Below are 27,854 nucleotides of genomic sequence, written 5' to 3'. Positions count from 1 at the left end.
AGGTTGTGGGAAACAATGCTTTGGAGCACAAAATTCTCCCATTTCTTGGCTTGCACTGAGTGTTCAATGTGGACCACCTTCGAACATGCTTCCCACCATTATTGCATGCATCAAAGGTTGCAGAACAACTCACCAGGGACCAAGTTCAACAGAAGTTTCCTCATCTCATAGAGGAACTCAATGCAATGGGGACCATTGCTTCCTAATGGGGGAGAAATGATCCAGGTGGATGTTGGTGGCCACCCATCTATCCCAATTGGACCCCCACAATTGTCTCTTTCAGTTTTTTTAGTTTCCTTAATTGTAGCACAATTTACTATTTTTGGCAGTTTTTCGGGTCTTGAACTTCCGGAGCCGTTTTGAGGCCCTAAACGACGTTTTATTGGGAAAACCAGGAGCAACACAGGATATTTACTATTGTTTCTAACTCAAAAGTTGTAGTCCTCCGATAAATCTTTCTAACAAGGTATTGTGCATGTCAAACGAAGATCGTATGCCAAAGTTATGACCTCGGGAAGTTGATGTACCAATTTAGCCAAATGGGGCCCACAATTTGGCGTTTCATCTCATAAGGTTAGGTTTTTGGATGTTTAGGGTTTTCCATTGTTTCTAAAAAATAAATAGGCCTTCGAGCCTCATTGTAACACAATTCAGAGACATGTAGTTGCCACATCTCTTCTCAGAGATAAGCTACCATCGCCCTAGCTAGTTTATTTCCATTTCTATTTGTAGGCATATTTCAGTATTTTACATTAATGAAATGAAGTATTATTTCTGTTGCATCTTTGTATCTATGGTTATATCTATAATTTTTTTTGTTTCTATTTAAATCATGATCAGTGGTATAGAGCGGTCTCCTCTTTCTCTGTTTTTCTTTGCATGTCAGAAACGAGGTCGGGATATAAGGAGTTAGGGCTCAATCTGGTTGAACCTTTGCAAGATCAACCTTGCAAATCCCGATGAACTCCCATGGTGGATGAAAAGAAAGATGAGGGGGTAGGAGATCCTATCAAAATCTTGCTCGAATAAGCCCTCCAGCGACAAAGGAACGCGATGATGGATAACTTTGCCTAGATCCTTCAGCGGCTACCCATGGGCAACACATCTACTTCCAACAGCTACTCTGGAAACACCACACCCTTTAAGGTACAAGTTAACTTTGAAATCCCCATATTTGAGGGTCAGATAGATGCATATGTTGTAGATAAATGGTTAAATATACTAGAAGGGTATTTTTATATTCATGATTTTTCCAGCCGGGAAAAGATCACTTTTTCACTTCTCAAAGCAGCCCCCCCATGTCAAGGACTGGTGGGAAGCCTACTGCGAGCAAAAGGATGAAAGTACAGGCTCACTATTTTCAGTTGCACCCACTTGGAATTCATTTTGGGATGCCATCAAGGAGAAGTACTACCCTGTCAAGAGCTATGAGGACAAATACATAAAGTGGACCACGCTGCGGCAGGGAAGGTACCAAGATGTGCCGAAGCTCACAAATATTTTTCATACCCTTCACACAAAGTTAGGTATCAAGGATTCTGAGTTGCATTTGGTACTCAAATACCGTGACTGATCTTTCTTTATTTTTCTTTGCATGTCCCCAACAAGGTTGGGATATAAAGAGTTAGGGCTTGAACTGGTCGAACCTTTGCAAGACCAACCTCGCAAATCCCAATGGCCTCCCATGGTGGATGAAAAGAAAGATGAGGGGGTAGGAGATCCTATCAAAATCTTGCTCAAAGAGGCCCTCGAGCGACAAAGGAACACGATGATGGACAAATTTGCTCAGATCCTTCAGCAGCTACCCAGGGGTGACACATCTACTTCCAGCAGCTACTCTGGAAGTGCCACACCCTTTAAGGTACAAGTTAACTTTGACATTCCCATATTTGTCAGATAGATGCAAATGCTATAGATAAATGGTTAAATCATCTAGAAGGGTATTTTTCTGTTCATGATTTTTCTGGTCGGGAATTCCTTGTTCTCAAAGATGCCCCCCACATCAAGGACTGGTGGGAAACCTACTATGAGCAGAAGGATGAAAGTACAACCTCACTGGTTTCAGTTGCAACGACTTGGAATTCATTCTGGAATGCCATCAAGGAGCAATACTACCCTATTAGAAGCTATGAGGATAATACATAAAGTGGACCATGCTGCGGTAGGCAAGGGACCAAGACGTGCCAGAGTTTACCAATATTTTTCATATCCTTCGCACAAAGTTGGGTATCAAGGATTTTGAGCTACATTTGGTACTCAAATACCGCGGCTACCTAAACAGGTACATCCAGGATGAGATGGAGTTCCTGGACATCTCCTTGCTCGGCACAACGTACTAATATGCTGTCAAGATCGAGCTGAAGTTTAAATTAAAGAAGCGAGACTTTAGATCTTCAAATCCGAAGCAAGGGAAAGGCACCCCCAAACCGCTGAACAAAGGACAAAGCTAAGGTGGGGTGGCCTAGGACAACCTACCAAAGTAGCAAGCAAAAAATAGCACCACAAAGCCAAAGAAGGACACGGGAAAGAGGTGTGAGTTCCATAAGAGCTCCACTCACAACACAAGTGAGTGTCAGGCCAAGCAGTCACTAGTGGCTGAGCTAAAGTCTTCAGAATCAGATGCATGTTTCAAATCTGAGTTAGAACCCGATAAGGGAAATGACAAAGGGAAGAAGATTATTGATGCAGAGCCCAACGCCACCGTTGCCACCATGAAGATCTAGAAGGGGGAACCCAAAGATCCAGAGGAGGAGGAGTGCCTCTTCCACTCCCAGATGTGGGTAAAGGGCTCCCCGCTATAGTTCATTGTCGATATTAGGAGCCAAAAGAACCTCATTTCGGCAGAGGTCATGAAGCAACTGGGCTTACCAACCACAACACATCCAAAACAGTACAACATTGGGTGGCTTCACCAAGGATGAGATATTTGTGTGAGCAAGCAATGTCGCCTTCCATACAACATCAAGCCCTTCATGGATGAGGTATTGTGTGATGTTTCTCCCCTTGATGTTTGTGATGTATTATTAGGCCAACCATACTTGTGGAAGTGACATGCTATGTATGAGTCAAGGCCTCGTGCTGTTATTATTACTTTGGGAAATAAGTTGTACATGATACCGGAGGTAGCACCGACTATCGCCATCTCTTTGGTTACTGCAAAACAATGCAGTAAGCTCATTTCCAAAACCAGGAAATTTGTTTTGCTAATGATACGCCCTCAAGGAAAGAAGAAGACGGTGGCCACGACCTCTAGATAGGGCCCCTCCACACGACAACTATAGATGGACAAGGTCATGGAGGAGTACGAGGACATCTTCACCTCCCCCACAGGGGCTCCTCTACACTGTCAGGTCAAGCACTCCATCAATCTGACCCCAAGTGTGCCGCTGCCCAATGGACCAATCTATCAACACTCCGTTATGGAGAACGATGAAATCAAGAGGTAGATTCAGGAGCTGCTGCAGAAAGGTCACATCCGATCGAGTTCATCGCCCTGTGGGAGCCCGATTGTGTTGGTATAGAAGAAGGATGGGACTTGGAGATTTTGTATTGACTATCAGGTGCTGAACAAGATCACTTTCTAGAATAGCTACTCGATCCCACGGATTGATGACCTTCTTGACCAACTAAAGGGGGAAAAATATCTCAGCAAGATCGATTTGAAGTCAGGATATCACCAGGTACCAATCGAACCCTCTAGTGTGTGGAAGACTGCCTTCAAAGGCAAGGAGGGCCTTTTCAAATGGTTGGTTATGCCTTTCGGTTTGACGAATGTTCCTGCAACCTTCATGAGGCTAATGGATGACATCTTGCGACCATTCACCAACTCATTTGTAGTGGTATACTTGGATGACATCCTGATCTTCAGCTAGAGTTGGGCAAAGCACCTCCACCACATCTAATAGGTTATCCAAACACCACGGCAACACAAGTTATGTGCCAATTTGGAGAAATGCACTTTTGGCATGACCCAAGTTCAGTATCTGGGATACATTATTGATGAATGGGGGGTGCATGTGGATCTAGCCAAGATCCAAGTCATTCAGGATTGGCCATCTCCAACCACTCTGACAAAGCTCCGCATCTTTCTGGGTCTTGCTAACTTCTACCGCAGGTTCATGTTGGGATTTTCTCATATCACTTGGCCCTTGAGTCAAGTCACCAAGGGAGGAGTGAAAGCAAAATTATTTTGGTCTGAATCTCAATAGAAGGCATTCATAGAGTTGAAACATCGCCTCTGCTCGGCACCAGTGCTCGCATTACCAGACTTGCAACAACCATTTGAGATCGAGACAGATGCCTCTGACTATGCTATTGGGGCAGTCCTTACTCAACACGGGCATCCAGTGGCATATCACAGTGAGACACTTTCAGACACAGTCCGGAAGTATCCCACTTGTGACAAAGAGATGTATTCCATTGTGTAGGCCTGCCGACAATGTAAGCATTACATTTTGGGGAAGGAAATGATCATCCACATATACCATTGGCCCCTGCAGTTCATACAGATACGATGGAAGTTGCAGAATGATTGCCATCAGAAGTGGTCCACATACCTGCAAAAGTTCCATTTGAATATCAAGTATAAGAAGGGCAAAACAAATAATGTTGTAAATTGCCTCAGTCGACCACCGATCATGGCGTTAACCACCGTGCTCAAATCTTGTGGGCACGAGACTTCTGATTGGCCACTTCTCTACAAAAGCGACACAGAATTCAACCACACATACCAGACACTCTTAGAGGGTCAACATGTTCCAGATTTTCACCTCCAGGATGCCTTGTTATGCCACCTGGGTCACCTTTGTGTTCCTTCAATCGAGCATGCCAAGATGATTTGGGAAGCACACTATAGTCGGGCTGCTGGGCATTTTGGGGTCGAGAAAATGGTGGCATTATTGCAAAATTATTTCTATTGGCCGAATCTTCAATAGGATGTCGGGAAGTACATTAGATCCTGTACTGTCTGCACCATTGCCAAACCGACCATCAAGAAGCAAGGCCTCTATACTCTGCTGCCTACCCCTCATTGACCTTGGGAATCCATATCCATGGATTACATGTCGGTCCTTCCTTCTATTGGCAAAATTATTTCTATTGGCCAAATCTTCGACAGGATGTCAGGAAGTACATCAGATCCTGCACTATCTGCACCATTGCCAAACTGACCATCAAGAAGTAAGGCCTCTATACTCTGCTGCCTACCCCTAGTTGACCTTGGGAATCCATATCCATGGAAATGACTGTGTTTTTGTGGTTGTTGACAGGTTCTCTAAGATGGCCATTATGGCAGCCTGTAAGAAGAATATCACAGTAGAAGCCACTGCTAAACTCTTATTTGAACAAGTGTGGGTACACTATGGGATCCCACAGTCTATCATCTCAGATCGGGACAACAGGTTCCTCAATACATTTTGGTCTAGTCTCCGGTCAATGTTGGACACCAAAATCACTAAGTCCACAGCCTTCCATCCCCAAACTGATGGCCAGACAAAGGTTGTCAACAGGATGATCATACACATTCTGCGTATGTACAACTCAAAGAATCCATGCACATGAGATGAGAGCCTCCCCTATGTTCAACATAGCTATAACCAGGCTCTCCATAGCTTGATTGGCCACAACCCTTTTTAGGTGGGCTTGGGATTCCAGCCACTATGTCCCATTGATGTGGCCATGCCATTTGAAGCTACTCAGGCAGATTCGGCTCATGTCCAGTTCGAAACAGATAAAGAAAAAAAATTCATTGAGCGCATCCAACATATCTTCCAGTAGTTCCATGACGTTCTGGAGAAATCAAATTCCAAGTACAAGCAATGACATGATCAACATCGTGTGCCACACAAGTTTCAGGTGGGCGACAAAGTCTGGTTGCATTTGCAAAGGGAACGCCTTACTGGAGCCTATCCAAAACTTAGACCACTCGAATATGGTCCTTACACCATTATCAAGGTTGTGGGAGACAATGCATTTAAGCTTAGCATTCCCCCATTCCTTGGCCTGCACCCAGTGTTCAATGTGGACCGCCTTCGGCCATACTTTCCACCATTACTAGACACATCCAATATTGCAGAACAACTCACACGAATAGAGTTAAATCCAAATTGCATGGAACAAGCTACAACTGATTGGATCATGGACACATAGATCAAGCACACTCGCCCGCAGAAGATCCAACTGTATCAAGTTGTCAAAGTAGACCAACTCCTTCACCAAGGCAAGTGGCTCACCAAGGACCAAGTCTAATAGAAGTTTCCTCATCTCATGGAGGAAATTAATGCAATGGGGACCATTGCTTCCTGAGGGGGGAGGAATGATCCAGGTGGATATTGGTGGGCACCCGCCAATTACACTTGGATCCCCACCATTATTTCTTTAAGTTTCCTTAATTGTAGCACAATTTACTATTTTTAGCAGTTTTTCACGTCTTGAACTTCCAGAGCTGTTTTGGGGTCCTAAATGACGTTTTTTTTTGGAAAACTAGGAGCAACATGGGTCCATCGACTGATGTTTCTCACTCAAAATCTGTAGTCCTCAGATTGATTTTTCTAACGAGGTATTGTGCGCGTCAAATGGAGATCATATACCATGTGTATTTTCTTGATAAGATTACAGATAAGACGCATCTACAGAGATATTTAGGATGCCTAAATTATGTTAGTAATTTCTGTAAAGGGTGTGCTTCAGACCAAAGCCTACTCAACCAGAGGTTAAAAAAAGAACTAGTACCATGGAATCAAGAACATACTGTTGCAGTTAGGAAAATAAAAGCTAAGGTAAAACGTTTACCCATTCTCTATGTTGCAGATGAAAATATTCCAAAAATTGTAGAAAGTGATGCCAATAATATTGGATGGGGAGGAATTTTAAAGCTAATAAAAGATGGAGAAGAACAAGTCATACAATTTTCCTAAGGAACATGGAATTTGGACGAACAGAATTATTCAACAATTGAAAAGGAAGTCAAAGCGGCTTGGAATTTTATCAACAAGTTCGATCTCCACCTTGTACACAAGAAATTTTTACTCATAACTGATGCCTCTGCACTCAAAAAAGTTCTGACAAAAGACATTAAAATGTCTAGTGAATCCAAGTTTGCTAGATGGCTAGCGTTGTTTGCAAATTTTGATTTTGATGTTGAGAATATTAATGGATAAAGAAACTGTTTACTGTTTTTTGAGTCGGGAGTATTTGAAAAAAGAAAATCATCTAATGGTTATTGTCACTGAATGGGACACTACAACACAGCAAGAAAAACTTAGAAATATCCTAGACAACACCTCATGGCCAATCTATGTGGAAAAATGGAAATCCATTTGGAAATTAAGAAACACCAAAGTTATGGATGCAAATCTACAACCTAATAAGGACTTACAACACCTTGTACCAAAAATAAAGATTTACCCTAAGTCCAGCATTTGGATACATGATATTGTGTATAAGAATTCAATGATGTATTCTAATCTTGTAGACGAAACATTAAGGGAAAGTTTTCATGATATTAGTCTAATATGGAATGAGGGAAGCAATACAACCAAAACATTCCATAAATATTATACTATCAATAGAACCAGATATCCTGAACATCCTGCAAGAATAATGTGGCCACAAAAGGATCCGAACCTTGTATTTCCTGACACTGTCTATAATTTCCAGGGCTATAAGGATCTCTGGTGGGATCTCTTATGCAGAGAAGAAAAATCAGAAATACATTACACATTTTTAAAATTTGGACCTTTCTTCATTACACAGTTACTGCTACAACCAACTTGGTTACAGGAATGGTGGAGATGGTATGGGATAAATAATACTGTTATGGATCCAAGGTACTTTGAAAGATATTTTCAAAGTGATTGCCAAGAGTGCATGGAGTGTAATGGCATGGAGTGTTTTCACCTTCCCTGTAAGACTATTGCAGATCTAAAGAATTTTTCTGATGATCACATATTAGGCTACTTCATGAGAGGACATCATCATTGGTTAGTCTTAACCAAAGTAAACCATCAGGTTATCCTCGGGAAACCAATGATTGTCCAAAGGATTTATACAAAATCATGGGAGACTAGTGGAGCATACCATCATAATAATGGCCGATTCCCTGGTACAAATCCATTGGGAACATAACTTAAAAGACTCCAAGGGTTCTCGTGGGCTCCTCCTAAAAAGCATCCACAATGTACAGTAATGTCTTGTCACTTGACTTTGATAGTGACCGATTTTCATGGGATTTTACGACAAAAAATCTCCACATTGTAAATATCTTTTCTGTAGGATTTGGAATAATCTCTACTTTGTAAAAAATCTGATTTTTCGAGACTCAGAGCACTTCTCTGACTTTTGGTGTGATTTGATCCACATCTCAGAATCTCAGTACGATTGGTTTTTGGTGTGATTTGATCGATATCTCAGAATCACAGTATAATGGTCTGATGTTTGTCCCCTTCTCATCCTATAAAAAGAGAGAAGTAAGGCTCATTGGGACATTCAGAGTTGGAGAGTCTGAGAGAGAGAATCTTTTTGTTTGAAGTCTGAGGTAATCTTCCTACTCTACATCTGCGAATGTCTGTGTTTGATCTGCTTGCATCACGAAGAAAGTCTCTTTAGAGTCGAGTTTGAAAAGCCTGCATATCAGGGCCTAACAACCCTTGTAAGAACCTAAAGTGGCTGAAATCATTAAGTTTGAGTCTGTGTTTGTTTCAAAATGTTCATAGACAAAGTCTACAAAGGGCTAGGTAGCCTCTGGAGTGCATCTCAATATAAGATGTATCGCCTGGTAAATGCCCAAGTAGTCTATCTCTGATTGAAGTTTCTCTAAATCTTCCAAGCATTGTAATTCATCTTTTGAGATCAATAAAAGAAAGAAATTTTTCAAAGTGTTCCACATGAGTTTATGTTCTATTGTGCTATTTTAAATATTTTGTGAGAGGAGAGGTTCATCTGAGGTTCACCGAGGATCGAAGGACGTTTTGCTCGTGTTGGCAAGAGGTCAATGAAGATCGTTATTGCGTGAAGATATAGAGGTTCGTGTACGTGTTCGTGTATTCATCACAAAAGATATAGAAATTGCACTGCATGCTTCATTTTCTCCTTCGGAGGAAGCCCCTGCTATCTCTGATTGAAGTTTCTCTAAATATTCAATAAAAGAAATAAGTTTTTCAAACTGTTCTGCATGAGTTTATGTTCTGTTATGATATTTTAAATATTCTATGAGAGGAGAGGTTCATTTGAGGTTCGCCGAGGATCGAAGGATGTTTTACTCGTGTTGCTAAGAGGTCGTTGAAGAACATTATTGTGTGAAGATCCAGAGGTTCATGTATAGGTTTGTGTAAGAGTTCGTGTATTCATCACATAAGACATAGAAATTTCACTTCAAGCTTCATTTTCTACTTTGGAGGAATCCCCTGCTTCAAAATTGGTATCAAAGCCAGTAACGTCTGGTTCATACATGTATTTATCTTTTAAAACTCTCTCAAAAGAGAACATGGAACAAGGAAGAAGATTTGTTTCACTCAGAGAACTTCAGAAAGAAGAAACACAAGAAAATAATTTTGATATCACAAATCTATTTCATAGTGCATCCTCTTCAATGATTAACTCTGCAGAAATAAAGTTAATAGAAAGTCAGCCATCAACTCAATGGGCTCTCCCTTCCATAAGCCCATCATAAGTTTATGGTGATTTATTTGTGTTTCATTTGAAAGCTATAAATAGAGTCACTGTAAAGAATGTGTTTCTCAGATCCAAGAAATTGTTGAATCCATTTAAACCATTTCCCTTTTAGATTCTAAAAAGTTTCAAGAAGAACTCGAAGACATGGTACTTCCTATCTACATTTTGGATGTATTTAGGTGGGCATAAATTCTTTAACCCACAGAGGGCTTAATACATATGTGTTGGCTACTATCAGAGATCTCACACATAACATATATATTGATTCATTAATTGGTGGTATCATGGCTCCTTTATCAAATGGTCATGTATGGTTTGATTTCCACCCAAATTTCTCAGTATATGTGTATGATGAACACATTAAGGACATCCTCCAATTGCAAATCAAAACTAGTGGTTTTGATATGAAAAGAAAAAGGACAAACATTGCAGTTCATACTAGAGGGTGTTTTAGGCACACCAACACATTATATCCAGCCATTTTGCATACACCCAGTCAAGAGTCAAAATCTAGCACCCTGGTAATCACTGATGTTCACAATAAAAAAATTGAGCATCAGACCATCAAATGGGAAGATCTCAGCTTTCTTGAAAGCTGGGTAGTAGATCTACCTCAGTGGCCCAAAGTTCAAAGTATCACGACTGCTTAGATACAAGAAGGACCAGCTAAGGCTACTTTGTCCTTCCATAGAAGATCTACTTTGGATTGCAAAAGAATACAAGAAGCCCGTCAAGCCAAAAAATACCATATAAACTCAGATCATATTTCATGTCATCCATATACTTCAACATCTGTTAATACTCCATCTTTTAGTTGCTCACATGCTGAATTATTTGAACTTGCTAAGTTATTACATTTTTGCACTCTCGAAGTAAAATGTCTTGTCTGCCAAACAGTAGTTTTCTTACAGTCTCTCGCAGAGCTTGTTCTCCATAAAAACCATAATCCTAGGACGGTTGAAGCTCCTCCTACCACTTCTCCAAATTCTTGGCCAATCCTAAATATGTAGATATACCATTTCCTCATGATACTATCATAATGATACATGAGTTACTGTCTCTTCAAAATGAAGATCCACGTCTTACTCAAATGTTTAGTAAGATGCATCTTCCTGGAACTTAGTGATATGGTTTAGGATATCATGAACAACTTGACTGTATAATTCCTTCGTCAAGATTCCAAAAGTTTGTTCCTTCAGACTGCAAAAATCCATCAAAACTAGAGATGTATAATTTTTTCTCTCTTGTGGATGGATGCCCAAAGAATAGAATTCATTCCAAATGGATGAAAAATATGCTAAATTGGGATCTGCATACTCACCATGAGGCCCAAGAATTTGGTCTTAGTAAAACTGCTGAAAAGAAAAATACACTTTCCCTACAATGGACAATCTTTATAGATGACACAAAATCATGGATCTCCTTTTATACCTGGAGAAAATTAGGAGACCAAACAGAAGTACAAATGGCAGATGCAGAATCATCATCTACACAGAAACATTCATGGACAACCTGTGATGGAAGCAAACTAGAAACTAGTAGTACTTTCCCTCCATTCAAGGGAATTGTGCTAGGAGAAGCAGCAAACACTGCCAAAGCCATTCCTTTAGTGTCAAAAGATGACTCAGCCCTAGGGATAGATGGAAGGATACAGAAAGCCAATGAACAAATTAACTGGACAAAATCTGCAATTAAAGGGCTTGAAATGAATATGGCAAAAACCACTGAGAAAAAGGAATGCTTTGATACTATACAAGTTGTTGTAAATAATGTAAATAAGAACTTGAATGATATGAATTTTTCAGTTTCAATTTTGAAAGGATTTGTTAAAGAATCTTCAGCACAGATAAAAGAGATGGATAAAAGAATGGATTCGGGACTCAAATCCACTCAAGATTTCATAGGAGAACTTTTTGAGCATTTTGACAAGCTCACTATAACTCCAAAAGATAAAACCATCCCCACTTCCATGTTGTTTAGCCATCATGTGCCCATCCAACATGAAGATAAATATATAGAGAAATTCCCTCTTCTCTTCCCCAAAGAAACGCCTGAAGAACAAGCTGAGTCTCCTAAAAAGTCTATTTCTTCATTCCTAGAAGACATATCCAAAGAAGAAGAACCTGACTCCTCGGGTCACCATATTTTTCAAATCTATGAACCATTGTCCAGTCAATACACCAGATATCTAGCTCTTGATCTCAGTGGAAAAGGAAAACTTCCTGAGACACATACTTTTCAGTCTGGCTCCTACAAAGAATGGAATATAGATGGACTAAGTGCTGGTCAAATCAGGCAAATGATTGATCAGATGTATACTGAATACAAATTGATGTGTATGAGGGGAAATTCTAAAGTTGAATAATGTAAAGCATCATGTAAAACCCTCATACAATGTTTCACAGGCACCTTACAGAGATGGTGGGAAGTAGAGTCTTCTCCTGCTCTAATTGATAAAATGGAAGAAGAAGTAGTCAAAGATGAAGAAGGAGATATATTCCATAAAGAGGATGGAGATCCCCAAAATAACATGATAGGAGCTTTAACCTCATTCATCCTTGAAGACTGGTGTTGGGAAACTGTTGAAATTACAAATAAACATGAAATGATTCTAATGAATCTAAAATGCAGAAAAATGTCACAATATGAAGACTTTCATAGGGATTGGACTCAAAGAATTTATGAGGTTAAAGATAGCCAAAATGCCTTATGGAAACAAGTCTACTTAGCAACACTTCCATCTAAATTTGTAGAATATATCCAGAGACAAGAAATTTTGCAAACATCTTTTGAGACATATACATGGGGAGAAATATATTGTAATATCACAAAAGCATTGGTAGGCTTATGTACTAGCATGAAGGTAAATAAGTCTCTACATAAATTATCTAGACTACCTGACAGTAAGTCTATCTGCAACAAATATGGATTATCAATTGATGATCCTATTGTACAAAAAAGAAAGATCATAAAAAATTTGAAGAAAAGACAAAAACAACCAACCAGAAATCTCCCTGAGAAAACAAGAAAACATCCCAGAAAAGGGTATTACAAGACCATGCCCAACACACATTATTTTGCGCCAAAGGATATTCACCTCAAATTGTAGAGGCAAGAAATGATCACTTGTTGACTATGTGGAGAAAGTAGGCATACATCAAATAAGTGTACTAAGTGTTGGTCACTTTAATTGCTTATTGAATTAAACAACAAAGTGCGACATTAATTGTCAACCCAGGGAAGTCTTGTTATTTCAAAGGCAACTACGTACTATATGCACTCAATTTTAAAAGCAACAAAAGTTGTAGTACAAAAAAATCACGCCCTACTTTAATAAACTGAAGCTCCACTCTGCATTACAACAATTACACTCTATTGCAGATAACTAAAGAATGCTTAATTCCATTCAAAGAATCATATAATGAAAAATAATCAATCTGCAAAGGAAAACAATGGCTGTGTTGTAACAGAGAGTCAGGACCCTATCCCTAGAGCGGGAATCTCCAACACATGCCTCTGATTAACTAGCTTGCCAATTCACTCTGTAACTTAATCACCGGTGAAACACTCATGAACTACTGTGAATAATACAATAATAAATTGAGAAAGAAATGGAGTTTCAGCAAAGGTATTGTAAACAATATTCAGCAAACAGTACTTGTTAACAAGGCATTAATAAGAGACACACTTGACACACTGCATAGATATAATGGTTGAATCTTGTGATGAAGGTGGGCCCTGTCCTTCTCACAAGATTCCCCAGGAAACAAGAACTAGAAATAGATGTTCAGAACAAAATTTTATTCATCCATCAAAATGTCATATTACAAAAAGAATTCCAGTCCTGTTCCTTCAGCTAAGCCTTTTTCCACAGTCTGTTTATCCCCCTCTAATGTAGATGTCTCCTTTTTATAAAGAGGAGACATCTATTACAAAAGATTTACATTATTTTAACCCATTATACAAAAATAGGGAAATCAATTTCCCATCAACAAAATGCTGTTACAGTAATGCTATCTTTAGATTATAGGCGTTACATCCAGTGCAACAGCTTCCTCGGTGATCAGTCTGGTTCCTTTGCTGCTGTCAAATTTAGAACGCAAATCCCAACTGTTTTAGCATCAAGATTCGCGTGCCGTTTTTACTGTTTCAGCAACTACAAAAATAGTCTCCAGGCTATTTCAGCAACGCGGACTACACATCATTCTTTAACTGTTCAACACTTAATAATTTAAAGATTAACTATGAAGATGTTGTGATTATATGCTAAATAATTAAATGTATAGTGATGAGAAGAATCATTCCATACCTTTGGGATTAATTGGGTTAAAACACTAACAAGGACTTTTAAATGTAAGTTGAAAAGGATGATATCATAGCAAAATATAAGGTCAAAAAGGGACAATATGAGGTCCTAACATCCCCCCCAACTGAAGCAGTTGCATGTCCCCATGCAACATTTACTCTGAGTCTGAATTGGATTACTGGGATGTACAGTGCAAATTACTTATACAGTAAGTATAGAAGGTGCTATCATTCGAATCTTTGAAGCCCTGGACACTCTGTAATCTCTACCATGCTGCAAGTTCCTCCTTTTTGGACACCTTGAAGTAGGCCTTATATTGCTGTACTGGCAACCAGAGAAGCGAGAAATGAAAATGATAACCCAACCATTTTTCGCCACACTGCTGAACACATTTAACATAATTAGGCACTCGTGAAATTGCTGCATGAAGATTAAGAGGGTTAAAGGGATGGTATTCCCTTCTCTCCTTAGGGCAATGTTCCCAGAACAAATTGTTTGCCTGTATGGCAAGAGGTCCTTTCTTTTTGACATACTGTTGACATTCCTCTAACACTGCTGCCTGTAATTCTCTGATATGCTCAGTCATTCCTGGTTCTCTTATAACCCGATGATGTTCAGCAATGAAAATAGCAGCATTCTGTGGTTCAGCTCAAATCCACAGAAGGCGATTTTCTTCGTTATGTTTTGCTGAAAGAAAAGCGTTTTTCCACGTGAGCTGATTGGCCATAAAAGAGACCAAGGCTCTAATCTGAATGTCACCAGCCACAGGAATCAAATTAAGCTTTCTATCTTCCGGCATGGCCTCATTATGGAGATAGAGTTCACATAAGAGATTTTGTTCACTGACTGATGCTGCTGCAAAGGTTTCAATAAACTGCTGGGGTGTAGACACCTCATGAGGTCGTCCATCTTTGACTGCTTTTACCTGAAGGAATGCTAGGTGTTCTGCTAGAAACATAGAATAGTTAAAGGATGGTTTCCTGGTGGCCAGAAGTCTTTGAACTAACTCAAAGATAAGAGACAGTCTAGTTTTCAACTCCTTATTTTCCTTCTGCTGTGCATGGAACTGTTCCAAGACTTCCAAATTTCTATATACATGATTCTGCCATAATGATTTATGTTCTTGCAATGCCTTTTCTTGCGACAGGGCATACTCCTTTTTCCATATATCCGTGAGTTCTTGAATGCTTAAGGTCTTAGTGAAGACAATCTCTGTACACGGAGGTTCAGTGTGGGTAAATACCGTCTTTGTAGACTTTGGTGCAGGATTCTTAGCTTTAACAAATAGGGTAGGCCGGGGTACTTGCGGTTTCTCTTCTTCTTCAGAAATCTTTGAAGGCCCTGCTGGTTCTTGTGTAACAGCAGGGCGTTCCTTTTTAACTACAACAAGAGTAAATGTAGGAGTGGGTCCAGGCAATGGGAATTCGATTACCCTATAACCAGGTTGAGAATAGAAGTCACCACATTGGCTGCACCTGTATTCATCGTATTGATCCTTATCTGCACTTTTCTCTGTTGCAGATGCTACCGGAGCTAAAGTATACATATTAAGTTCTTTTTCATAACCTTCCCTTGCCATCATTAACTCCTGCTTATAAACCTGAATCTCGGCTTTCAGAAATTCATTTTCTTGTTGAAGTGAGGCTAACATGACATGGCCTTCTATAGCAATTGCAGTCTCTGTAGCTAGTTCAAGTGGATGGGAGGATGGTTTTTTGGTGGCAGCTTCATTATTTGTATCTCCAGCAGGTGGTTCTTGTATGAGTACTGCTGGATTATCAGCTAGTTTTGTAACAGCTATATCCTCTTGATCATGTGCATTTTGCATATCAGTCAACTGAGTGGCTGGTTCTTCTGTAACAACTATAGTTTGTGCAGTGCCCTGGTTATCTACACTTTGCTCATCAGCAGGTGGCTCTTGTGTATCAACCGTTGAGTCAGTAGCAACCAAGTCTTGCTCTGTTTCCTGGTCATGGTCATCAGCAGGTGGTTCTTGTGTGACACTTGCTGAGCCAGTAGCTGATTCAGCTACATGTTGATTATCCATTTCCTGTTTATCAGCAGGTGGTTCTTGTGTAACACCTGCTGAGTCAGTAGCTGCTACGTCCTGATGTGTTTCCTGATCATGATCATCAGCAGGTGGTTCTTGTGTAGCACCTACTGGACTAGTAGCTGGTTCAAGTGGGACAGCTACCTCTAGGTCATCTAACTTTTGCTCCTCAGCACCTATTGAGTCAGTAGCTAGATCTTGTGGGGCAGCTACCTCTAGGTCATCTATCTCTTGTTCCTTGGCAGGTGGTTTTTGTGTAACACTTGTTGAGTCAGCATCTAACTTTTGCTCCTCAGCAGGTGTTGAGTCAATAGCTGGTTCTTGTGGGGCAGCTACTTCTAGGTCATCTATCTTTAGGTCCTTAGCAGATGGTTCTTGTGTAACACCTGTTGAGTCGGTAGCTGGTTCTTGTGTAACAGCTACATGCTGTACATCGTCTTGTGTGTCTACTTTTGATAAATTAGCAGCTGGTTCTTGTGGAGTACCTGTGTCTTCTGAAAGGAATGATGTCACAAAATCCTGGACATTTTTCATTTCGGTACCCGAGGGTGAGGAAGGTAAGGATTCAGGGTTTGGTGGGGTATGGGGTTTTAGGATAATATATGGGGAATTTGGGGTGGGAGTCTCTTTTGCTGCTTTAGAAGACGTCCTCCTTTGTCTTCGAGGTAAGGAGGCAGGAAAAACAATGGTTTTTCTTTTATGGATGGCCTTCTCTGGGGTAGGAGGGACATCAGAGGTAATAGCTTGTTTAATTGAGGCCCTTGTTCGTATTTTTGATGAAGGAACAGCCGTTTCTTGCCTTTTCCTTTTCCTTTTCAGCTTAGCCAGGGGAATGTCGTCATCTGAATCATCGCTGGGGATATGGACAGTGGGAGTGGATGATTCAGGTAAATTATGGGACGGGGTTGATGCAATGGCGGGGTCAATTGGACTAACTGTCATGGATGGCTGAGGATTTTCGACATTCACTTGGGGAGTTTCAGCTGCTGTTTGAGAAATTTCGGTAGTTTCTTAAGGATTTTCGGCTGCTGGTTGAGTAACTTCAGCAACTTCCTGGGGGTTTTCAGCTGCTGGTTGAGGGATTTCAGCAGCTTCCTGGGGTGGGTTGTTAAGGGGAGGAGGATTCTGCAGGGCAAAGCCCCTCAGGATTAAAAGCTAAACCAGGCGATGGTGAGTAAGGGAGAGGAGTGGGTACTTTGCATCCTTGGAATAATGTGACATATTCTTTAGACACCCAAGCAGATAGTATGGCATATTTAATAAACGACCATGTCTTAAATGATTCAACAACACAAAGTCATGCTGGTACACTACCTGGTAACGTCCTTCGCAGGTGAGGTAGTGCTTGACAAACTCTACAACCTTTGGCCATGGAGGTGGTAATGAATGTAGTGCAACACCCCTGCCTTTAGGTTCGACCCGCTCCCTAGGTAGAAGAAAATCTTGCTGTGCGTGCAAAATGATGTGTTTACGGCTGAACCAACGGATGCCATCGACTGGTAATCCTAAAACCTACGCTAAATCTTCCTCTGTTACCAGAATTCTCACTCCCCGAATAGTAGAATAACCTTCCTTAAAATTACGTGCGAATTCCAGGACTTGCTGAGAATCAAATTCCTGGAGTTTTCGGAAGTAGTCCACCCAGCCTACTTGCAGAAAAATTTGATATGCTTCTGGGTGTAGTTCCAATAGAGCCGTTGAACCAGGTTCATTTCGAATAGCGTTACCTCCCATAGTTACCGGTTCAGTAAAATGCACAATACAGAGCCGAGTTACCGTAGCCGAGACAAAGTAAGATATTGCAAATGAGGTTATGACATAATAAGACAGAGACGGGGTGACGAGACTCGGTCGTGATAAAAAACGACGGTGATTGGCATATCGGGTAATGATTGCAAAATTTTGATATTCCCCCCAACTGCGGCTAAAATGATAAGTTTTGAATGTACGACGATTTCGACAATCATATCAGAATCTTCTCATTAACTATAGTTTAATATTTACACATAAACACGCATACCTCACGTTTTACCTTCGATTGCTGTGTTGAAAGTATATTTTCGTCGTTTAGTAGATCACCAATGGTTATGGGAAAGGGTTGTAAGATATGAGGGTATTTATATAAAAGGCTTTCTCTATTCACAGGAGGTAATGGTGAAGGAACACAATTATCAGGATGAATGGTTGATTCTCTCAAATGGAAAGTGTTATGTATTGATCGTTTTTGAGAGAAGTTGATGCCTCAATTACGGAAAAATGGGAAAATTGACACTTTTTCGGAAAAATGGAAAACGTTGGTGTTTCGGCAATGGAGACATCGGTGTATCAGCAATGGAGAGAATGGGGAAAAGTTGGTGTTTCAGCAACGGGGAAAATGGGTAAAGATTGGTGTTTCAGCAACGGTCGAAACTGGTGTTTCAGCAACGGGAAAAAGAGATGTTGCTGTTAAAGAAGAATAGGAAAATGTTGCTGAAGGGTAGTATGAGGGGATGGATCATGGATTGAAGTGGAATGGCAATGTTTCCCAAACTGAAACTTGATCCTACTTGTAATACAATTATTCCTTCAACCAGCCTCCGAATCTAAGACCTGCAAAATAAATTGTAATATGGCAGCCCTTGACAGGGATTATTAGTTAAGTAATCTAATCTAATAATAATACAAGAATATATAATGCAGAGATTAAGTGCAATGAGGGGCAAGAGACTCCCCCAAAAAGATGTAATGTGAATCTGCCATGCAAGTGGCCTTAAAATCCTCCTTAGAAATTGGTTGCTGGTACAGACGAAGCTGATACCCATTTACTAACAATGGAGTTCTAGAACCATCAATTGTTAGGAGCCTTACTGTTCCATTGGGAAAAACAATATCTATCTCGTAAGGTCCCAGCCACCTTGTTCGTAGTTTCCCTTGAAAATTTTCAAACCTGGAATCATATAATAAAGCCCAATTACCTTTTTGGAACTGCTTATGCTTAATAGTTTTGTCATGCCACCTGGTTCTTTGTTGTTGAATCATAGTTGTTTGATGGATGGCATCCAACCTTTTTTCATCCAATTCCTGCAGCTGCTACAACCTAGATGTTTTTGCATCAGTCAAATCAAGGTTAATAGCTAAAGCAGTTCTTAAGGTTTTAATTTCAAATTCCATAGGAAAAACAAAACTTTTACCATAAACCAATTCATAGGGTGAAAAACCTGTAGTGTTCCTCCAAGTAGTTCTGTAAGCCCATAATGCCTCAGGCAGTCTTTGAGACCAATCTTTCCTATCCTCCTTCACAGTTTTTGTTAAAATGGCTTCTATGACTTTATTTGTACTTTCCACCTAACCATTAGCTTGGGGGTGGTAAGGTGTAGTCATTTTATGATTGATATGATATTTTTTAAGCATAGCTTTAAAACCATGTGAATTGAAAGGAGGTCCTCCATCTGTGACTAGTTCTCTAGGCACCCCAAATCTAACAAAGATTTCTTCAAATAAAAAGGTTAAAACAGATTCTTTATTAGCTTTAATAAGTGCCTTAGCTTCCACCCATTTAGTCATATAATCTGTACAAACCAATATATAAACTCTTTGGTTAGATGGAGGATTGATGGGCCTTACAAAATCTAGAGCCCATCTTTCAAAGGGTTCAAGTATTACCTGAGGGTTCAGTGGCATTTCATCTTTATGATTGGGTTGGCCCATTCTCTGACAACTGTCGCAGGCCCTGACATATTTCTTTGCATCCTTGAAAAGTGAGGGCCAATAATAACCCATCATGATAATTTTATGTGTTGTTCTCTTATTAGAAAAATGCCCACCACAAGGGCCATCATGACAAGCCTTCAATATATCATAAACCTCATCTTCTCTAATGCATCTTCGGATCTTCTGATCAAGTCCTGTATGAAAAAGACACCCACTTATCCAACTATAACTAGCACTTTGTTGAATGATCTTTCTTTTCTCCCTATGTGATAGGTGTGATGGTAGCTTCCTTGCAACTAGATAATTGGCATTGTCTGCATACCATGGTGAGTGAGCAGATACTGCAAACAAATATTCATCAAGAAAGGAATCATCTACTGGAGTACTATCATCAGTTTTTATCCGAGAAAGGAAATCAGCAACTACATTTTCTTTACCTGGTCGATCCACAATTGTAATATCAAATTATTGTAGTAACAATAACCACCTGGTAACTCGAGCATTTGTAATAGATTTATTCATTAAATACTTGATAGCCGAGTGGTCAGTATGAACAAAAGTAGGATAACTAGTAATGTAATGTTGAAATTTATTAATAGCATAAATAACTGCTAAAAATTCTTTCTCGGTAACTGTGTAATTAAGCTCAGTAGGGGTCATATTCTTACTAATGAAGTAGATAGCATAAGGAAGATTGTTTTCTTCTTGACCCAAGACAACTCCAATTGCAGTATCCGAAGCATCAGAGGATATATGAAAGGGAAGTGCCCAATCAGGTCCCCTCAGAATAGGAGCTGTAGACAACTGATGCTTAAGTTCATCAAATGCTTTCTGACAGGCATCAGTCCACTTAAATTCAACATTTTTCATAAGTAACACAAACAAAGGAGAAGCTATTTTAGAAATTTTTTTGATAAATCTTCTGTAATATCCAGCATGTCCTAAAAAACTTCTTACATCAGTTTGTGTTTTAGGAATAGGAAGGGTCTGAATTACCTGTACTTTGGATGGATCCACTTGAATCCCAAGGAATGAAATGAAGTGTCCTAGTACAATTCCTTCATTCATCATCATATGACATTTTTCAGTACTCAAGGAAAGATTAGCTTGTATGCATCGTTTAAGTACTTTCTCAAGGTTTTGTAGCGCAACTTCAAAAGTCACACCATAGGGAGTGAAATCATCCATAAATATCTCCAAAGAATCATTAAGCATATCAGAAAAGATTCCTATTACTGCTCTTTGAAACGTTGCTGGAGCATTACATAGTCCAAATGGGAGAACTCTATAAGCAAAAGTCCCCCAAGGACTAGTAAAAGTGGTCTTGTCTTGATCTTGAGGTGCAATTCTGATTTGGTTATATCCACTAAAACCATCTAAAAAGGAAAAGAATTTCTTTCCTGACAAGCTGTCCAACACCTGATCAATAAATGGCAAGGGGAAATGATCTTTTTGGGTAGCTTTATTTAAGGCTCTATAATCTACACACACTCTCCACTTCCCATTTTTCTTCGGTACTATTACCAACGGAGAAACCCATTCACTGTCAGATATGGGGTATATAAACCCTGCATCAAGCAACTTTTGAAGTTCTTCCTTAACAATTTCCCTCAAATTGGGATTCATTCGCCGCTAGGGTTGACAGACTGGTCGGGCCCCCTCCTTAATATAGATACGATGAGTACATAATTCAGGAGAGATCCCCTTCATGTCTGTGTAGTCCCATGCGAATGCTTCCTTGTTCTCATGGAGCAACTTCATTAGTTGTTGTGTTTCAACATCTGATAAATTGGGGTTTATGTTCAATGTTTTGCCAGGTTCAATTTCTACTGTTATGCTTTTAGAGGAGATAGTAGTTGATGTTTGAGGTAAATTTTCAGATTTAAGCTTTTGCTGTGTTTCAGGATCCAGAATTGCAGTTAACTGATTATGTGCTTCAGAAGTAACTGAGGAAGGTTCAGAAATAAAATTACTAATTACTTCATCTTCTGTGGTATCTTTAAGAGTTAAGGCTTGTCAAATGGTTAAAATGGGTTGAGTATCATTATCCGCATAGTCTAACCATACAGAATCATTATTGTTAATCATAGGTGTAGCATGAGGGTACAACGTAAGATGCTTAGTTTCACATCCATTAGAAATTGTCATTGAACTTGATCTACAACTGATAAAAGCATCTGCTGTAGCCAGCCAGGGTCTTCCCAAGATTAGAGGATGCCCCCCCAACTTTGCTTTAGTCTGTAACACAACAAAGTCAACTGGGTAATTCCAGGATTCAATTGAAATGATCAGGTCTCCAATAACCCCCTCTGGTTTGATTGTGGAACAATTAGCTAATTCCAGGATAGTTGGTGTCTCTCTAATTACATTTTTCAACTGTAACAGCTATGTGGTTTTAAGGGTCATAATATTTATAGCAGCACCTAGGTCTACCAGAACTCGCGAAACAATAGTTTTTCCAACTTGTACTGTGACCATGGGGTGACCAGGGTCACCATATTTTACAGGGGAACTTTTCCTGACATTAAAGCAACTAGATCTCCCATCACATGAACTGTAAGGGGATATTTAGCCTTCCTACCAGGTTTCTTGATGCAAATGTCCCTAACGGTTCTGGCATAGATTGGCACATCTCTGAGTGCTTGTAAAAGTGGAATTTTAACATACAAATTCTGCAATTCCCCTAAAAGGTTAAAAGCAAGCGGCTCAGGCATCTTAGTGAGAGCCAAACACTCAAGGAATGGTGGTTTTGCTGTTTTAGGAGTTTCATTAAAGGATGGCTTGACTGTTTCAACAATTTTATTAGAGGATGGCTTGACTGTTTCAACATCCTTATTAGATGATTTACTCTTTTCTGTCTCTTCTTTATCAGAGTCGGAAGAGGTAATATCATATATAATTGGCTCGACTACTCTCCCAGATCGTAAATGAATATCATTACATTTCACAGGAGATGTATGCAGGTTTTAAATGTCGATGACTTGCATAGCTTTATTATTATTAGGGTTAGGGTTTGGTTGTACAAGTAGCTGAGGCTTCATGGTCTGATTATTCGGTGGGGTACCTGACGGGAGAGAAAGTTGTTGCTGGAACTTAGGAAATTGGTTTGTGAATGGAGTTTGTTGAGCTCTCCAGTTTGGGTTCCATTGGTTAAAATAGGATTGCTGAAGAAGCCAAGGAGTCCACATTGCAGGGTCTATAAAGGGAGGGTTTGTTTGCTGCATGGGTGAGAAATTCATTTGATTAAAGGGTGGGTATTGCATTTGGTTAAAGGGCGGGTAATTTGCTTGATTAAAAGAAGGATAATTATTCCAACGATTAAATGGCATACTAGAGTTCGTACCTTGTCCTCATGGTTTCCATTGCCTCCTTTGTGTTAGCAGATAAAATGCTTCAGCTTCCTCCTTAGTTGGTTGTAACACTGCTTTTATCCTTGGTAAAGAGGGGCATTGTTGAGTTTCGTGGTCCTTTTCACAAATGGTACAGATTGGTACCTTTTCCAGTGGGCATTCCCTCAATGGGTGTTTTTCTCTGCATTTAGGGCATAAAATGGCCAAAGCAGCTTCTGCCTCTGCCTGCTTCTTTTTAACCTGCAAGGTATCAATATGTGAAGTAAAAGAACTTAACATTTCAGTCTTGAATTCCTCAAGTAGATTACCTATTTTGGCTCTTGTTGCTCCTCCACTGGCTGATTTCTGGACCCTTGAATAAGTACTATCCCTGCTCTTTGATTTATTTGCAGCTCCTCTTGAACACCTCTTGTAGAGGTTAACAATTTCATCATACGATTCTTTAGATATATCCCCTTTACCAAGCATATTTAACATATCTAAACAATCATCCCTTACCCCTTTCAGTAATATTGTTTTAAGAATATCTTTACTTACATCAGGGTGCTCAGATCTCTGCAGATTATACTGAAGTCTTTCCACAAAGTCCTCCAGATTTTCATCCTCCTTCTGAACCATCTTGAATAATTCCTCCATTTTTTCTCTCGTCCGGCAATAGTCTTGGTATTTGGCCAGAAATTTCTCCTTCATCTGATCCCATGCTGTGATCACATGACCTCCCAAGCTCATAAACCATCTTAGTGAATTTCCTTTTAGTGTTGCTGGAAACAACTTTAACTTTTGAGCATTATTAACATAATCATAACTTTTGCACAATATATCAAACTCAAAAAGAAACTCATCAGGGTCTTCAGAGGATAAACCATGGAAGTTAGGTAGGGCTGAGAGTGGAATATTCTTCATAGGAGTTGTACCTCTGGGAAGTTCCTCAATAGGGAATTCCAAGGTGGAGAGAGAATTCTCACCTCTTCCTTCACCTCTACGTCCTCCACCAAAGATTCCTTCATTGTTTCCATCCATTGGTTGCTTTCCTGATGCACTTGCCCGGTCTTCAGTGTTTTCCGTTGGACTCTCAATGTCCTAAACTGGTTCCTCAACTTCAATATCTTCTATTGGTTCTTCAATTTCAATATCTTCTACTGGTCCTTCAACTTCCTCCACTGGTTCCTTGGTATGTTCTGTTGTTTCTATAATCCTTTCAGGTCCCACTACTTCCTCTGTTTGATAGTCCATTTGGAGAGAGTGCTGAGTCTGTGGCCTCCGAGAGCTTAACCTCTGGGATGTCTCAGCTTTTGAAATAATATCATCGATGAAAGTTTTTCTTCCTCCTCTTCCTTTGCCCTTGCCACCTGTAGGATTAGTTTTCTTGCGTCCTCTCATGCATCCTGCATATCTACAAGGAAATCATTAGTACTTTTAAAATCTATAATTGCCTTCCCTGGCAACGGTGCCAAAATGTTGGTCACTTTAATTGCTTATTGAATTAAACAACAAAGTGCGACATTAATTGTCAACCTAGGGAAGTATTTTTATTTCAAAGGCAACTGCGTACTATATGCACTCAATTTTAAAAGCAACAAAAGTTGTAGTACAAACAAATCACGCCCTACTTTAACAAACTGAAGCTCCACTCTGCATTACAACAATTACACTCTATTGCAGATAACTAAAGAATGCTTAATTCCATTCAAAGAATCATATAATGAAAAAGAATCAATCTGCAAAGGAAAACAATGGCTGTGCTGTAATAGAGAGTCAGGACCCTATCCCCAGAGCGGGAATCTCCAGCACCTACCTCTGATTAACTAGCTTGCCAATTCACTCTGTAACTTAATCACCAGTGAAACACTCATGAACTACTGTGAATAATACAATAATCAATTGAGAAAGAAACAAAGTTTCAGCAAAGGTATTGTAAACAATATTCAGCAAACAATACTTGTTAACAAGGCATGAATAAAAGACACACTTGACACACTGCAGAAATATAATGGGTGAATCTTGTGATGAAGGTGGGCCCTGTCCTTCTCACAAGATTCCCCAGGAAACAAGAACTAGAAAAAGATGTTCAGAACAAAATTTTATTCATCCATCAATATGTCATATTACAAAAAGAATTCCAGTCCTGTTCCTTCAGCTAAGCCTTTTTCCACAGTTTGTTCATCCCCCTCTAATGTAGATGTCTCCTCTTTATAAAGAGGAGACATCTATTACAAAAGATTTACATTATTTTAACCCATTATACAAAAATAGGGAAATCAATTTCCCATCAACAAAATGCTGTTACAGTAATGCTGTCTTTAGATTATAGGCGTTACATCCAGTGTAACAGCTTCCTCGGTGATCAGTCTGGTTCCTTTGTTGCTGTCAAATTTAGAACGCAAATCCCAACTGTTTCAGCATCAAGATTCGCGTGCCGTTTTTACTGTTTCAGCAACTGCAAAAATAGTCTCCAAGCTATTTCAGCAACGCGAACTGCACATCATTCTTTAATTGTTCAGCACTTAATAATTCAAAGATTAACTATGAAGATGTCGTGATTATATGCTAAATAATTAAACGTATAGTGATGAGAAGAATCATTACATACCTTTGGGATTAATTGGGTTAAAATACTAACAAGGACTTTTAAATGTAAGTTGAAAAGGATGATATCATAGCAAAATATATGGTCAAAAAGGGACAATATGAGGTCCTAACACTAAGGGAAAAGAATCCAGAGCAAACAGAGGCAGGAAGTCACAGAACAATTCCTCAGAAGAACTTAGAGATAGGTAAGAAGACCACGAGTTCAATTCAAAGAGGAAGTACATTTGATGAAACAAGACTGTTGTAGTTCACCAGAATCAAATGAGTATAGCAATTCAGACTCAGATTATAGTGATGAACATATAAACATGCATATACAACAATGTGATTGCACAGATACTGATGAATTTCTTTGAAGCCTATCTGAAACTAAATCAGACTTTGATTCAGAAGAACAAGATGAAAAAACTACACATAAAGAAAAGGTGGTTATGGCACATACCGTATATGATGATGAATCTAAAGTATTGGCAAGCATCAAGATGCCTGCAGAAGGATAACTAAAAGAAAAACTCCTAGAAACATTCCTACAAACCATGCACAAAGGCACTAGTAGTTCTTCAAAAGGTACCATCTCTAAAGCTTTGTTTGTGGATGCCTCTTATGAAAAGAATACAAAGTCTTTTCAAAGAAACCAACAACATACAAAGCCCAGATCCTTGACCCTAGGGGAATTCAGCCATGAAATTCATCATCTAAAGAAAGAAATTGTTGAGCTCAAAACAAAAATTTCAAAAATAGAAAAAGAAAAGAAACAGAGCAAGGAGATTATCAGATAAATCCCAATGTAGAGATTTTCGAAGGGAAACAACATGAGAATTTGGGATTTGGGAATATGAAAATAATGACCATACAATATCAACAACATCATGTGTTGTTAAAAATAAATATCCAAGGATAAATATTCACAATGAGAACATTAATAGACTCAGGAGCAGATATTAATGTTTCGAATAAAAAGCTAATCCTACAAAATTTTGGACAGCTGCACACAGGCAAGTTACTGGAGTAGGACACAAGAATTCAAATATGAAGTTCCTAAAGCCACAATCTATGTCTCAAATTATTGTATGAATGTAAAATTTTTAGTCGACAATATTCCCATATATTGTATCCTAGGAAATGTTTTCCTAGCTGTTGTTGATCCACATGGGTCAACCAGATTACCAGATGGCAAGGCTGGTTATTTCATATCTGTCCCCAACCATAAAGGATTTTTGTAGACTATTACTCTTCCATTTATCTCAATGCCCATGATCTTTACAATGGTCCAAAACATGCAAGAAGTAAGTCTGACAACACAAATGATAGGAGAAATGAAAGATTTCAAAAATTCCTTAAGGAAAAAAGAACAACTCCAATCCCTCAAATTGAAACATAGGATTTCAGATCTAGAAGAATATCTTGAAAGACAATGTTGTTCAGAAAACTCAAATAATTTCTAACACAGGAAGCAACACACAGTCAAATTTCCCTTCAAAGAATATTATGCAAGAAATCCTTGCAAAAGTTGGGCAATTTCTATGAATAGAAAATATCAAGTATTATGTCAAAAAGAGATTGTAGATCTCTTAAAAAGAGGGTTAATCAGAGAATCTAGTAGTCCCTGGAACTGCTATGGATTTTATGTCCACAAACACTCAGAACATATTAGAGGGGTCCCCATATTGGTTATAAATTACAAACCTCTGAATACCATCCTAGCTGATGACACATATTCAATCCCCCACAAAATAAATTTGATCAGCAGGATAGCGGGTGCCAAAATCTTCTCCAAATTCGACATGAAATCTGGTTTTTGGCAAGTTGCCATACAAGAAGAAGATAGGTTCAAAACTGATTTTAGTATTCCTGTTGGACACTATGAATGGAATGTCATGCCTTTTGGTTTAAAGCATGCACCATCCAAATTCCAGAAGATAATGGATCAGATTTTTAAGCCATACTTTGATTGGCTTATTATGTATATAGATGATGTACTCATTTTTTCAAAATCTGTTGAAGAACATTTTAAACATGTTCAGAAATTCTCACAGATAATAAAGAATAATGGTCTAGTACTAAGCAAGAAGAAAATGGAGTTGTTTCAAACAACCATCAAATTCCTCAGCCATAGTATTGAAGATGGGAAGATCACACTACAGAAACATGCATTAGATTTCGCCGACAAATTTCCTGATAAGATTATAGATAAGACGTA

The sequence above is a fragment of the Pinus tabuliformis genome, chromosome X, assembly GCF_031772625.1.
Source record: "Pinus tabuliformis cultivar Carrire ecotype Pingquan chromosome X, CPIR1, whole genome shotgun sequence".
In the NCBI taxonomy this organism is placed as follows: Eukaryota; Viridiplantae; Streptophyta; class Pinopsida; order Pinales; family Pinaceae; genus Pinus; species Pinus tabuliformis.
This window is presented reverse-complemented; position numbering follows the sequence as displayed.